General features: G+C 42.4%; 1 protein-coding gene across 1 annotated transcript in view; it reads left to right on the top strand.

The window, feature by feature from the left end:
* Window positions 1-13,933, top strand: part of DLGAP1 (DLG associated protein 1) — a 597,103-nt gene that overhangs the window by 432,421 nt on the left and 150,749 nt on the right. The window lies entirely within an intron of this gene.

The following is a 13,933-nucleotide window of genomic DNA, read 5'->3' as shown; positions in this document are numbered from 1 at the left end:
TTGAACATGGACAAGGCATGTGAAATTAGCCCTAAACCAGTCTTTGTAAATCCTTAAGGAGGGTTTTGATATTAAACCCTGAACAGTGAGCATCAGAAAATAAAGAAGTCCATATCTTCAACCCAGCCATCCAAAATTACATTAGTTTTAACTGAGAACCATGAGCAAAAATTAAGACTGAGAAGTGTTTAAAAGATACTTTGATTTTTAAAATATTACAAAGTAACACATAGAACCTAAAATCATTATTGTCCAAAATGTGTAGCTCTTTTCACAAAGGCAAATGTCTCTAGGAGCTTCAGATAATAGGGAAGCTACGTATACTGGAGGAGGTGGTAGCTTGTAGTTAAAACTTTGCTAGATGAAACAACTTTCAAGTTATGTGTAAGTTGCTTGGAATGTGGTTTTTGAGTTTAAAATAGCATTCTATCTAGACTTAGTTTTTAAGACCAATGGAAACATTCAGGATACGTCTACACTGCAGGCTTTTTGCGCAAAAAATTGTTTTGCGCAAGAGTTCTTACACAAAAGGTCTTGCGCAAGAGCGCATCCACACTGCCATGTGCTTTTGTGCAAGAGATGTGCTTTTGCACAAGAGCGTCCCTGGCAGTGTGGACGCTCTCTTGCGCAAGAAAGCTCTGATGGCCATTTTAACCATAGGGATTTCTTATGCAAGAAACCCCTGTTGCCCGTCCACACACAAGAGGGCTTATTCCTCATGGGGAGAGGACTAGCTCTTGTGCAAGAAGCCCTCTGTTCCGACACCTTACTGTAAATGTACTTGCGCAAGAACACACGTGCAGTGTAGACACTCCTCAAGTTTTTGTGCAAGAACACGCGTTCTTGCGCAAAAAGCCTGCATTGTAGACGTAGCCCAAATGTATAATTTTTAAAAATCCAAACAATATAACATATATTTAGTTTACCTACACATGTATGCTGAGTCAGAACACAAAACAACAATGAAAAAACAAGAGTCCACACTGAAATCAGTGACAAAATTTCTACTGGTTTATATCAAAGCAGGATTTAACCCAAACTGAAAAGCAAATTGTTTGATCTAACTAGAGCTGGCTAATGTTTCCAGCATTCATTCTGAAGAGTCTTTTGGGGGATGTTGTAACATTTTGTGAGATATTTTACCAGCTGGGACCCAATGTAAAAATCCATAATAATGCAAATTAACTATTTGGAAAATGTTGTTATTGTGGAAATTGAGGGAACATGTTACTGATTACTATGCAGTACACTCTGAAAGTGAAATGAAAGGGAAAGGAACAGTTGCCCACACAACAGCTCAGACAGGAGAGTGAGCCAAAGCATCCAATAAGGAGACTAAAAACATGTGTATGCTTCATCATTTTCAGAGGCATTAAGAATTAAGATACCAAGGTGACAGTCACCAAAAGATGATAAACTCAGGTTTTATAAATTTAAATTAGATTAAGTTAAATGTGTCTAGATGAAGGGAGTAACTGTGAACTGGTGGTAGTAGTCAGAAAACTCTAGCATATCTTTTCCCTAGATTTGTAATAGGTGAAAAGAAATTCTAATGAATTACTGTTTCCCAGGAAGGAGGAATGTCTGCAGATGCTAATTCAGAATGTACAGCTCCCAGCATTGCTAACAGCAATGGAGAAAGCTGCTGTTAGCTGTACTGGGGAATCACTAAACTTTTTCCAAGTGTAGGCAGGGCAATTCATCAGCATACAGGATTAATGGCTCTTATTCCTTGTCCTGTGACTTCTTCTCTCCAAGACCTCTAGATACTGGTCACATTCTCTCTGCAACCTTATGTTCAGATCTTAGAAGACTCCCTTACTAGAATTTGTTTCTGAACATGTTTTTAAATTTGTCGCAATAAACCATGTTCCGACCTGGGGCTCCATGGCTTAGTTGGGGTTGCTCTCTTGCTTTTGAATCTTCTTGGGCTCAATGTCACTAAATGCTGAGCACTCTGGCCCTGATCCTGTACAGCATGTAAGTGTCATGCTTAAAAAGCAAACAAAATGTCACACTGAAGTGAGTCATGACACCAAAATGATAGAAATGGAAGTTGGAAGCAAAGAGAGAACAAACTACATATTGGAAAAAAACAGAAAACTTTTGCTATCTGCTCCCTTTCTCCCCCATCCCTGTGTAAATTGGATGGCAAAACTACAACTTGAACCCAGCATGTTCAAAGGTTTCAGAGGGGTAGCTGTGTTCGTCTATAACTGAAAAAACTTAAAAACAATAAATAGTCCTGCAGCACCTGAGGGTATGTCTACACAGCAAAGTTATTTCGAAATAACTTTCCTAGCATCTACACAGCCAAACTGCTATTTTGAAATAAATTTGAAATAGCGGAGCGCTTATTTCAAATTTGGTAAACCTCATTCTATGAGGAATAACGCCAAATTCGAAATAGCTATTTCAAAATAAGTGCTGTGTAGACACTTATTTTGAAATACGGGGCCTCCAGCCTTCCCAGGGTGCGTTGGTGGCCACTCTGGCCTCAACCAAGAACACTTCTTTCCCTCCCACCTTCCCCGGAGCCCTTAAAGGGGTAGACTCTGGCCACAGTGCCTGTGACATCTCCAAGCCTGCCAGCCCAGCCAGCAGTCACTGCCCCTGACCCAGTGGCCCCAAAACATGAGCCAGCAAGCCACTGGCAGCCAGCCCTACACTGCTCCCCAGGAGCGGTCTGCCAGCTCCAAGGATACTGCCAGGGCACCGGGAGAAGGCAGGCGCCTTCTTGGTCCAGGGTGGAGACCATGGACCTTATTCAGGTTTGGGGGGGATGCCCCCAATGTCCATGATCTCTGCACTAGGCGGAGGAACGCAGCTGTCTTGGCAGGATAGCTGCCAGCCTGGCCATCAAAGGCCACATGTGAATCCAAGAGCAGGTTTGCACGACAATCAAGTTGGTCCAGCGAGACCCCCAACCCTGAGCCCTGAGCTTCCCCTCCCCCTTCTCTCCCTTGCTTCCCCCTTCCAGCTCCCTCCTCCCAGGTTTCCCCCTCCCCTCTCCTACCCTCTCTTCTCCCCTCTCCCGCCTCCTTTCCCCAGTCTCACCAGAGTTTCATTCTCTCCCCCCCCTCCCCAGTTTTCTTAAATAAAGAGATTTGGGATTCATGGAAATACGTGTATTTTATTTTACATCAGGAAGGGGAGATAGGGAGAGATAAGTGGAAGAACATGAGGGAGGAATAAGGCACAAGCCCCCAGTGGGGCAGACCAGGAAGGCTCTGGATACTGACAGCCCCCCGATGGACCTCCTGGATGGCAGCCTGCAGAAAGTGCAGCCAGGCTTGCAGCAGTGCATCCAAGAGAAGCACCAGAGTGCCCTAGGGTGGCTCTGGTTCCATGTTGCCGAGTGCTGTGGTGACCTGAGTGAGGGCAACCAGAGCACGCAGCGACAAAATGCTTTGCCGTCCCTCATCGAGGTAGACAAGCAAGCAGGGAAACCTGAGAACTGGCTGTCCGGGAGGGTCCCTTAAAGCACAGACTTCAGATAGCCCCAGGCAGCAGCCCCACACAGTAAGTCCTGACCTGCACCCCTGTAAACTAGTTTACCTGACATAGTCAATGAAGTGGAGATTTAAATAATCCCCGCTTCATTAAAATAAACATGGCTGCCGCGCTGTGCCGATGATCAGCTGATCCAGCACAGCGCGGCAATCTAGACGCAAATCTGTCGGCTGGGGAAGCCTTTGCCGACTGATCCCTTATGCCTCGTGAAATGAGGTTTACAGGATCGGTCGGCAAAGGCTTCTCCAGCTGACAGATGCGCGTCTAGACTGCCACGCTGTGCCGGATCAGGTGACCATCGGCACAGTGCGGCGGCCATGTTTATTTCAATGAAACAGGGATTATTTAAATCTCCACTTCATTGACTATGTCAGGTAAACTAGTTTACAGGGCTCCGTCGACGGAGCCATGTAGTCTAGACATACCCTTAGAGACTAACAAAAATGTATATGGTATCATGAGCTTTCATCGGCACAACCCACTTCTTCAGATGAATGGAGTTGAGGAGTACAAATAAATAGTAGAGAGAGAGAGGGGATGGGGAGGAAAGAGAAGGAAAAAATGGGGGGGGGAATTGTCAATTAGAGTGTCCATGCTAAATGAGGCTAATAGAGTGGGCTCTAAGTACCCAGTGCTTAGCTTTTTATGTCATTAGAGTATGGAATGTAGCTGCCCTTCCAGTTCAGGTCTTTTTCAGACATTGTCTCCAGGTGTCAAACTTGTAAATGAAACCCAGTTCTGAAGCTTCTCTCTCAAGTTGGTTTTTCAAATTGCTTTGTAATAATATAGTCACTTTTAGATTCATTAGTAAGTGCCTGGGCAAGTTAAAATGTTCCCCAACAGGTTTCTGTGTGTTACCATTCTGAATATCTGATTTGTGTCCATTAATCCTTTGTTCTAAAGACTGTCCAGTTTGGCCAGTATACATGGCGGAAGGGCATTGCTGGCACTTAATGGCATAGCTCACATTACTGGATATACAGTTGTATGAGCCTTTGACATGGTGGCTTATGTGGTTAGGTCCTGTGATGATGTTTGTATAGATGTGTGGGAAGAGTTGGCACTAGAATTGATTGTAGGGGTAGGTTCCTGGGTGAGTATGATGGAGGTGTGCTGCATGGTTGCTGGAAATAATTTGTTTCAGATTAGGGGGTTGTCTGTATGCGAGGATTGGCCTGTCCCCAAAGTCCTGTGAGAGTGAGAGGTCATTTTCCAGGATAGGTTGTAGATTGTTAATGATGCGCTGGAGGGGTTTAATTTGGGGGCTATAGGTGATGACCAGTGGTGTTCTGTTGTTTTCTTTGTTGGTCCTATATTGAAGAAACTGATGTCTGGCTCTGTCACTCTGTTTTTTCACTTCCCCGGGTGGGTATTTCAGTTTTGAGAATGCTTGAAAGAGGTCCTTTAGGTGTTTATCTCTGTCTGTGGGATTGGAGTAAATCCAATTATATCTTAGGGCCTAGTTGTATAGAATTGATTGAGAAATGTGTTTTGGGTAGAAACTAGAGGCATGTAGGTAATAAGGGTAATGGTTGGTATAAGATGGTGGAAATGTGGCCATCGTTTAATTGTACTGTAGGGTGAAGGAAGTGGATCTCTTGTGTGGACTGGTTCAGGCTAAGGTTGATGGGGTGGAAGTTGTTGAAAGGCCTTGTTGGACAAGCCATTCCTCACCTACAGACAACCCCCTAATCTGAAACAAATTATTTCCAGCAACCATGCAGCACACTGTTTGTTGTTTTTAAAGTTTTTTTCACTAGAACCCAGTTTAACTATCACTTTTATTCTATGGGTTCATCTGAAAGGCCACAAGTCAACTAAGCTATTGAAAAGTATTATCTACTTTTTCAGTATGAAATAACATTCAATAGAATCATATTCTGAGTGTCCACATATTTTGTATGAGATCATGCCATAGCATTCCCAGTGTCTTAATGTGTGACACATACTTCTACATTATTTTGTAGTGTGGTGTGTGTGTGTGTGTGTGTGTGTGTGTATGAGAGAGAGAGAGAGAGAGAGAGAGAGAGAGAGAGAGAGGGATCCAAGTGATCTCTGGGAACTGAAGTCCATGCCACATAACGAGCCCCCTCCAGCTCAATCATTGGCAGTGCAAGTTACTTCACCCTGCTCCGTTAATATGACTCAACCTTGACCTAAAGGAGATCATCTCAGGGAGCTTGAGGATCATTTATTTCTCTGGGTGTTCATTCCTCAGCTTTCCTGATCAGTGGATAGGTGAGGTGCAGTTACTTTTAAAGTCCATGAGTTTGAGTCTTCAAACCCTACAGTTTTGACGGAAATAAGGCATAATTTTTGACCATGAGAGTATTTAACCTTTAGAGCAACTTACTAAGGGTCTTTGGCCATTTTAAAATTGAGATTGGATGTTTTTCTTAGAGTTCTGCTCTGGGAATTATTTTGGGAAGTCTTATGGCGAGTTCTATACAAGATCACACTAGATGAACACTATTATCCCTTCTGGCTTTGGAATATATGAATCTATAGTGTGGGTTTTGTGAACATGTCTGCTTGGAGACTGCACTAATGTCCTAAATCACTGTACAAAAGCTACCATAGTAGTGGCGTAATGTATAACAAATTACTTTCTTTAGTCACTGGAACAAAAGACCTTATGGGAATGATCCAAAATCTATTCAAATCAAATGAGACTCTTTTACTGACTTTGGATCAGACCCTTAATTCCATTACCAGTGTGCTAGAGCTGTGCTTCTCTCCTCTCCCTAGTCTTCTCTTTTCTAATAGTGAAGAAGAAAATGTGGTGGATGTGAGCAAACTTACTATAAAGACACAGCAGTGGTAATGCTTCAGAAACGTTTTACATTCCCTTCTGCTTGTCTCTTCTCTTCCCTACCCCCACTCTTCTGTGTGACATGTAGTTGGTCTTTAACTTTATCTTTGGGAGAAAAATGAGCCTGGTAACTTAAAACCAAATCCCCCTTTGCTTTCACTGTTTTATTATGTGGGCTTTTTTTTTTCTCCAAATGCACTTTGCCTCACATTGGGCCCACACACTCCCACCCACCTCCCTGCCATTGCTCACGCACCTTCTCTAAGAAAAGATTATCCATGATTCTTTTTCTATATGTAGCAAGCTTTTAAAAGCACAACTCTGTCATGTCTCCTTTATGTAATGTGAAACTTATTTTCTGTTGATTTTTGTTATAATACCGTACAATCTCCCTCCTACAGTCTTCCTCCCTTACCCCATGGTTTCCGTGTGGTTACAGAACATGTTTCAAATGCTATGGATAGAATTGTGAATAAAGCACAGCTTGCTGTGATCTCAAAATCCACTCCTCCGCTGCTCTACTCCCATTATCCTACCAGGAAGTGAGAAGCTCTTTCTTTGCTGGAGATGTCCCCTTGGGTTTTAATAATTATCAAACTAGTAAAATATGGCCCCAGAGAAAGCAGCATTTTTCTGTCTGGTAGTGAAAAGTGGCAAAAGGTTTGACTATCTTTTGTTGTTGAACAGATAGAAACAGGATGTATTCATCTGACATTCAAAGGATGTGCACAGAACAGGAGCCTGATGTTCCTGGTGCATCTGCCCTGAATCAGCACCTTTCCCTTTCTTATGTTCAGTCCATCTTTAAATTATTTTAGCTATGGCAAGAAAAGCAGGATAAAAGTGTACAGTATAAGGCAGTTTTTATCATCGTCCATGGCTGTTCTGATCCTATGTGTAGGTAAAACATTCTGCGAGGGGGGATATATTCTCTTGATGCCTGGAATGAAAGGAAGTTTCTCTCTGCTTCCATCCCACACTCACTGGTCCCCTTCTGCCCATCTGACTGACTGGAAATCTCATGTAATATATTGAACATAGTTTATGGAATTAAGATAAGATTTGCTGATTACTTAAAGCTGTATTGAATTAGAAGTAATGCCTCTGAAGTACAATTACAAATACAGCCGCTTATGTGATGGTGTGACAGTGTATGTACCATCTCATGTATATGTACTTTCTCCATTAGACACTCCCTTAGGAAGAAATGCATATATTAGTTCATATTATGCATATATGATATATTATAAACTGGATTCTCCAGAGACCAACACACAAAGAAGATATTTTTGTTTAAAAGCCTTAGGTTTAACCTGCCTCAGGGTACGTCTAGACTATAAGGAATGTGTCCACTTTTCCAAAGAAAAATGTCGGAAAAGCCGCATTTTGTCAGCATCCCAGTAAACCTCGTTTCACGAGGAAGAAGGGATGTTTTGAAAGAGGGTTTTTTCTGACATTTGGCCCCATGTAGACTTTCAGAAAAGTCTCTTCTGGAAGAAAAGCAGTTCGCAATTTGTGTAACTTTTTCCGACTTTTCTTTGTAGTGTAGTCGTAGCCTCAGGGCCTTCTTCCTGTTCCAGCAAACAGCTGGGACCCTTGATGGTTCATGGCCCTAGACCTTAGGGGAAGAATGGAAGGACTTCACTCAGTGGAGGCCTCATAAGACTGCGAGCTGGTGGTGAGCAAAAGCTGAGATGAGCTAATGTGACCACAAGAATGTCTCCTGAGATAGGGTGTTAAAAGACTGCACTTGACAGAGCTCATGTGAGAGTTGGGATGCATCCTTGGTAAACCTATTATCGTGTGTAGTTTTTTATAATTGTATAGGTTTTCTGTATAATGCTTAGTACCTTACGAATAAAGCAGGCTTCCTTAGAAAGAGCGGTGTGGTACCTTGCAGCGGTAGCCACTGCGCTCCATCTCTGAAGGGAAAGCAAGATGGAACCCTAGGGTAACATCTCTGTTTGGGGAATGACTCCATGAAGGAAAGGGAGATAAGCTTTCAAGTTTACACAGAACTCTTCTTCTCTCCAGCAACACTCTGGCTACGTCTACACTGGCCCCTTTTCCGGAAGGGGCATGTTAATTTCAACTATCGTAGTAGGGAAATCCGCGGGGGATTTAAATATCCCCCGCGGCATTTACATAAAAATGTCCGCCGCTTTTTTCCGGCTTTTAGAAAAGCCGGAAAAGAGCGTCTACACTGGCCCCGATCCTCCGGAAAAAGCGCCCTTTTCCGGAGGCTCTTATTCCTACTTTGAAGTAGGAATAAGAGCCTCCGGAAAAGGGCGCTTTTATATCCTACTTTGAAGTAGGAATAAGAGCCTCCGGAAAAGGGCGCTTTTTCCGGAGGATCGGGGCCAGTGTAGACGCTCTTTTCCGGCTTTTCTAAAAGCCGGAAAAAAGCGGCGGACATTTTTATGTAAATGCCGCGGGGGATATTTAAATCCCCCGCGGATTTCCCTACTACGATAGTTGAAATTAACATGCCCCTTCCGGAAAAGGGGCCAGTGTAGACGAGCCCTCTGTGTAACAGTGAACGAAAGGCAGCTATCCAGCCTGGGAGTAGCCTGGTGACAAGGGGACAGAGACACAAGTCCACCCAAGAGAGGCAACAGCTGGGGAATTGGAAGCTGCGAATGGCTGCTCCTGCTGGACCACTGAGGTCCAGATATAGGTGCACATGCCCTTAATTGTAACAGCCTCCACATAAAAACTCTCTGTTTAAAACAGGATTTCTGCCTGGGCTTCCCAAATTCAACATCCCTACTGATTTGGAGGCAGAGGGTTACATTTTGGTACATCTCGCATTGTTGTTCTCACCTCATGTTTCATCATATCTATGTTGTGAAAGAAAGTCCAACTCATTCACCGATGCTTTTACTTCACCAGTCTTGTAAAGAAGCACTTACAAAGAAATGAGTAAGAGGAAATTCATAAATCCATACTTTTTTCAAGATGCTATTTTATGGATACATTCATTTTATTCAACCAAGTAGTATATACAGCATTATTGACCTGTCCCTTCAAAATTAGACACAGCAGTAGTGATGAGAAAGTAATGCTCAGAAGTAGTAGCATGAATTTAAGGAAAGTGTTAAGAAGGATTTATAACTTTCAGACTTCTGTTATGTAACTTACTTCATCAATGTGCCTCTTCCTGTTGCCTCCCACTTACCAGTGTAAATAGTACTTTATAAATAGGATGAGCCAACTAATCATAGTCAGGCTGGAAGCAGTACATTAAAACTTGTCTACTGAGAAATACTTACTATATACTTATATAATGTGTGTGTGTGGGGGGGGGATATAGTCACAAAATAAGATGAAATGAGACTGTATCCTGTCCTATACAACCACCTCAAATAATAATGATCAATTGATACACAGAAGGAGAAATCAAGTCCACAGTAATGGCAGTGGCAACAGCAGACTTATAACAGAGATTAGCCTGGTCTTTTACCTACTGATGTCCTAAATCCAGTGTTTTGGAGTACAGAGCATAATAGTGAGTATTCACTGACAGCATATAATATTGCAATGATAATATGAACGCCAGAAAAATAATGTCCCACACGCTGCCACAAATCAGAATATTTATATGTTGTAAAAAACAGGCAGCTGATTACAAATCATGAAATTAAGTCTCCCAACAACTATTCTATGGTTGGTTTGTGGTCTGTCCCTGGAAAACCAAATTGTAAGTGAGCTCAAACCATGCAAGAGTCACAGGTACAATGTAGAGCACAGATTGCTAGTGGCCTGGGTTGCAGGAAAGGGCCAAAGACTTGAGGAAATCTTGTTTCCTTTAGAAGCTTGTTTCTTTCCATGGTGATTGTTCTCCTGCAACCTGTTCTTCTAGACTACAAGCTTTCTTTTGGTGCATGTTGACATTTACTTCAGGACACAGGTTGTGTTCAGCAAGGGGGCCACATTCAATTTTGCATCTATTGCTTTGGGATAATCCACCCCCACTTTATTATAAAATATAACCAACTAAACATGCTATTATGAGGTTGAAAAGGCCACTGGAAATACAAGGGCAGAGAGATACCAGGGTCACAGACCAGTGGAGCTATAGCGTCAAAACATCCTACATACTCTATATAGGTCTCAGAGAATTTGCCTGGCATTAATTTGTGGAGAGAAGAGTTGGGATAGCAGGTGCACAAGTACTCAGCCCACACACCTGCTAGGAAGTGTGCTGTATTTGCATTATTCGGGCCACCACTGTAATGCAACTGCAATGGGATTTTTTAATATTAGCACAAGAAACACATTTTGACGCTTGGGATGCTGCCTAGTGAAAGGAGGGATGAAGAGTGCCAAAATGATGATTACTCCTTGCTAGAGAGGAAGGAAGGCCTGACCTTTAAACAGTAGTGGTGGGATGAAGAGGAAGAAAAGGAAGGAAAAGAAAGATGTGGGAAGCCACATTAGAACCATATGGAAATAGGGAGAAGAGAAGGAACAGGGTAAACAAAAAATAAAAAGGCTCATGAGAAGATTACTAAATGCAGATGGGACAGAGAGGAAATAAAAGAATAATACTCCACGAGGAATACAGCTAGTTCGGATTAGGAAGCCTAATCCGAACTAGCTACTCCGTGCCACGTGTAGCCGCGTGGCACAGGGTTCGAACTAGCCGGGATTTTAAAATGGCGGCGCCCAGCTTATGCAAATGAAGCCCAGGAAATTCAAATCCCGGGCTTCATTTGCAAGTGCGGTATGCCTACATTACCCTCCTAGTTCGAATTAGGAGGGTAGTGTAGACATACCCTCAGTCCTTTATTCTCAAGCTGAGGTGTCTGCTGAGAAAAGCCGCTCTGCGTCTCCTTGGTCTGCTGGGGGGGGAGCGCTAGCTTCGCGTCTCCCTGGTCTGCTGGGGGGAAGCAGCTAGTGCGGGGTTGCCTCACCCCGTTTGTAAGTAGGGATCCGATGTAAGTCGGATCCATGTAACCCGGGGACTGCCTGTAGTAAGATTTAATGCTAGGTTTCAGTTTCATCAAGTCTTTAGTAAATAAGAGAGAGAGAAGGAGAGAGAGAGAGAGAGAGAGAGAGAGAGAAATATTGTTGTCTTGTTTTCCTTGGGGTTTTTTGGACCTCACAAGAAAGATAATACAGCCTCCCCAAGAAGGGCAGACTTCCAATTTAAGAAACAAAGTTAGTTTCCAATAATGTTCTGAGCCCCAGTCACTGGCACAGTAATCCATTGCTAAACTTTTTACTGTGCTTATTACTTTGTTGCTCATAGCAGCCACTTCTTCTCTCTGTAAGACAGAGCTCAGCCTATTTGCAAGCTTTTTTCTCTCTTCGGGAGCTTGAGCCTTACAGGTAGCTTAATTAGGGTTAATATATAAGAACATAATAATGGCCATACTGGGTCAGATCAATAGCCTGGTATCCTGCCTGCTGACAGTGACTGGTGCCAAATGCTTCAGAGGGAATGAACAAGAACAGTGCAGTTGCTGAGTGATCCATCCAGTCCCCACTTCTGGCAAATTTATAAGTGAAAAGAAAATTGAAGGCAAGACATTTGTGGGGGATGAGGAGGGGAAGTACTAAGTGCTAAAAGTAATTGTGGAGCCAGTGATTTCTTGATGGCAGCTCTCCTTATTTTTGTATGTATGATATGATATATTTAAGGAATGCGGGGTATTGATTTATTGTGAGAAGGTAGAATGAGACACCCTTGGTAATAGGAGATCAACAATTGTAACTTCCCACTGGCAGAAGAACATAATTATTCCAGGTGTAAAGCATGCTTGGTCATCTTTAGTCCTTGCTGTTACTAACAAGAATGTCAGGAACACTGCTCTCCTCTTGTTTTCACTGGCACTGGTGTTGGGGTGGGGAGGGACCTTAAAGTGTGATAGTTGTAAAGTCTTAGTAGAAACCAGGCTCTTGCAGTGTTTATTGTAAGGTACCTAGGTGAGGTCAGCACTATTTCCCCCCATCCCATAGTAAAAAAAAATCCTTTTTTGAGAGTGATTATCAGGGGTGGGCAAATTCCAGCCTGCGGGCCAGGTCCGGTCCATAGGGTTAGTCCCTGGCGTCTCCCTTCCTCCCCCTTCCCCCCATGTATACTTGCATCTCCACAGTATCAGAGGATCACAGCTCTGGTTGGCTGCAAATTACCATTTGCGGACAATGAGAATGGCTGGAAACGGTGTCCTGGTCTGTGACAATTCCCACTACTCGCATTGGCTGCAAATGGCAATTCGCAGCCAACCAGAGCTTCAGGCTTCCAATACCTGCAGAGGCACAAGTAAACATAGCAGCAGCAGCCCACCAGGGACTAACCCGTGTTTCTATGCTATATTCCTATAGAATAGGGATTCTTTGCGCTGAACAAATTTAAATGAGCAAATTTTGCAACAGAGATGATTGAAAATTTGAAACCAGTTTATTGGGGATTAAATCAAAATTTCAAAATTTCATGTCATTCAAAGAGTTTAGAAATAGGCTCTTTTTTTTTCAAAAATATCCCCAAATTTATTTTTTAAAGTTTTGTCCAAATATTGAAGTGGTTATAAATGTTTTTAACTGGAGAAAAAAGCAATTTTGTAGTTTTTTTGACCAAATATAGCTTGCTTTTTAGAAATGCATCATTGACTGCTAATGCTTTCTGGTTTATTTCCTATTTAAGTAGTAAAGTGCAAAGAAAAACCTGTGATTCTTTGTTTTCTCGTTTAAAAATCACCGTTTTCTTTATACAAAAACCAGTGTTTTGTGATGCCTTTGCTTTTTCTTTTGGGATTTGAGACTATATTAATCCTGTTCTTCACTTCCTTCTTAGACATAGTTCAGAGAGTTGCTAGAAATATTTTAGAAAGAATAATTTAGCTGTATATTAGAAAATAGAATGTCTATTTGCTGTCTCTATCATCAGACTGTTCTTGCTGGGTTATATGACCATCAACTCTTGTCAACTACTCTTGTCAGCATATCTTTATTTTTTCCCAGTCATAACAATTAAGACCCTAATCTTGCAAGCACTTACACACATGATTAACTTTACTCAGTAGGAGTTCTTAAACTTGAAGATGTGGGAAAGTGTTTGCAAGATCTAGAGTTTAGTGGAGTAAATATGGCAAGCAGGAAGTAACAAAGTAGGGAATTCTAACTGTAAAGCATTCACCATCAGAAGTAACATGATTATTTCTGTAACTTATGGATAGAACTGTGGGACAATAGTTTCAGAAACTCCACTATAATTATTTAAGCAAAGTCAAGTTTTACAACTGTATCAGGTGTTCTGGTCTTCCAGATTTGTGGCTCTTTCTGCATCAGATCTATTTTTTGTTAAAAACTGTCTCAATTTATTCTGAGCTCCTCCACTCATGTCCATATTCCAGTATCACAGGCTATTGATTGTGTTCAGCACCATGTTCCATACTTCAAATGTCTGAACCTGCGGTTCCTCTCATACTGAGCAGAATTACTATTGCAGCAACAAAGGTTGACTTTCAATAGATCGCAGCGAGGTAGCTGCTCTGCTACGCACGAAACCCTGACCCAGAATCAGGTTGTCTACGAATGATTTAGCACCAGGTTCCCCATGAACATGCGGTGCGCAACGGGTGAGAGGCGGCTCTCTTCTGTCCA

This window comes from Pelodiscus sinensis, chromosome 2 (assembly GCF_049634645.1).
Source record: "Pelodiscus sinensis isolate JC-2024 chromosome 2, ASM4963464v1, whole genome shotgun sequence".
Taxonomy (NCBI): Eukaryota; Metazoa; Chordata; order Testudines; family Trionychidae; genus Pelodiscus; species Pelodiscus sinensis.
This window is presented reverse-complemented; position numbering and strand designations above follow the sequence as displayed.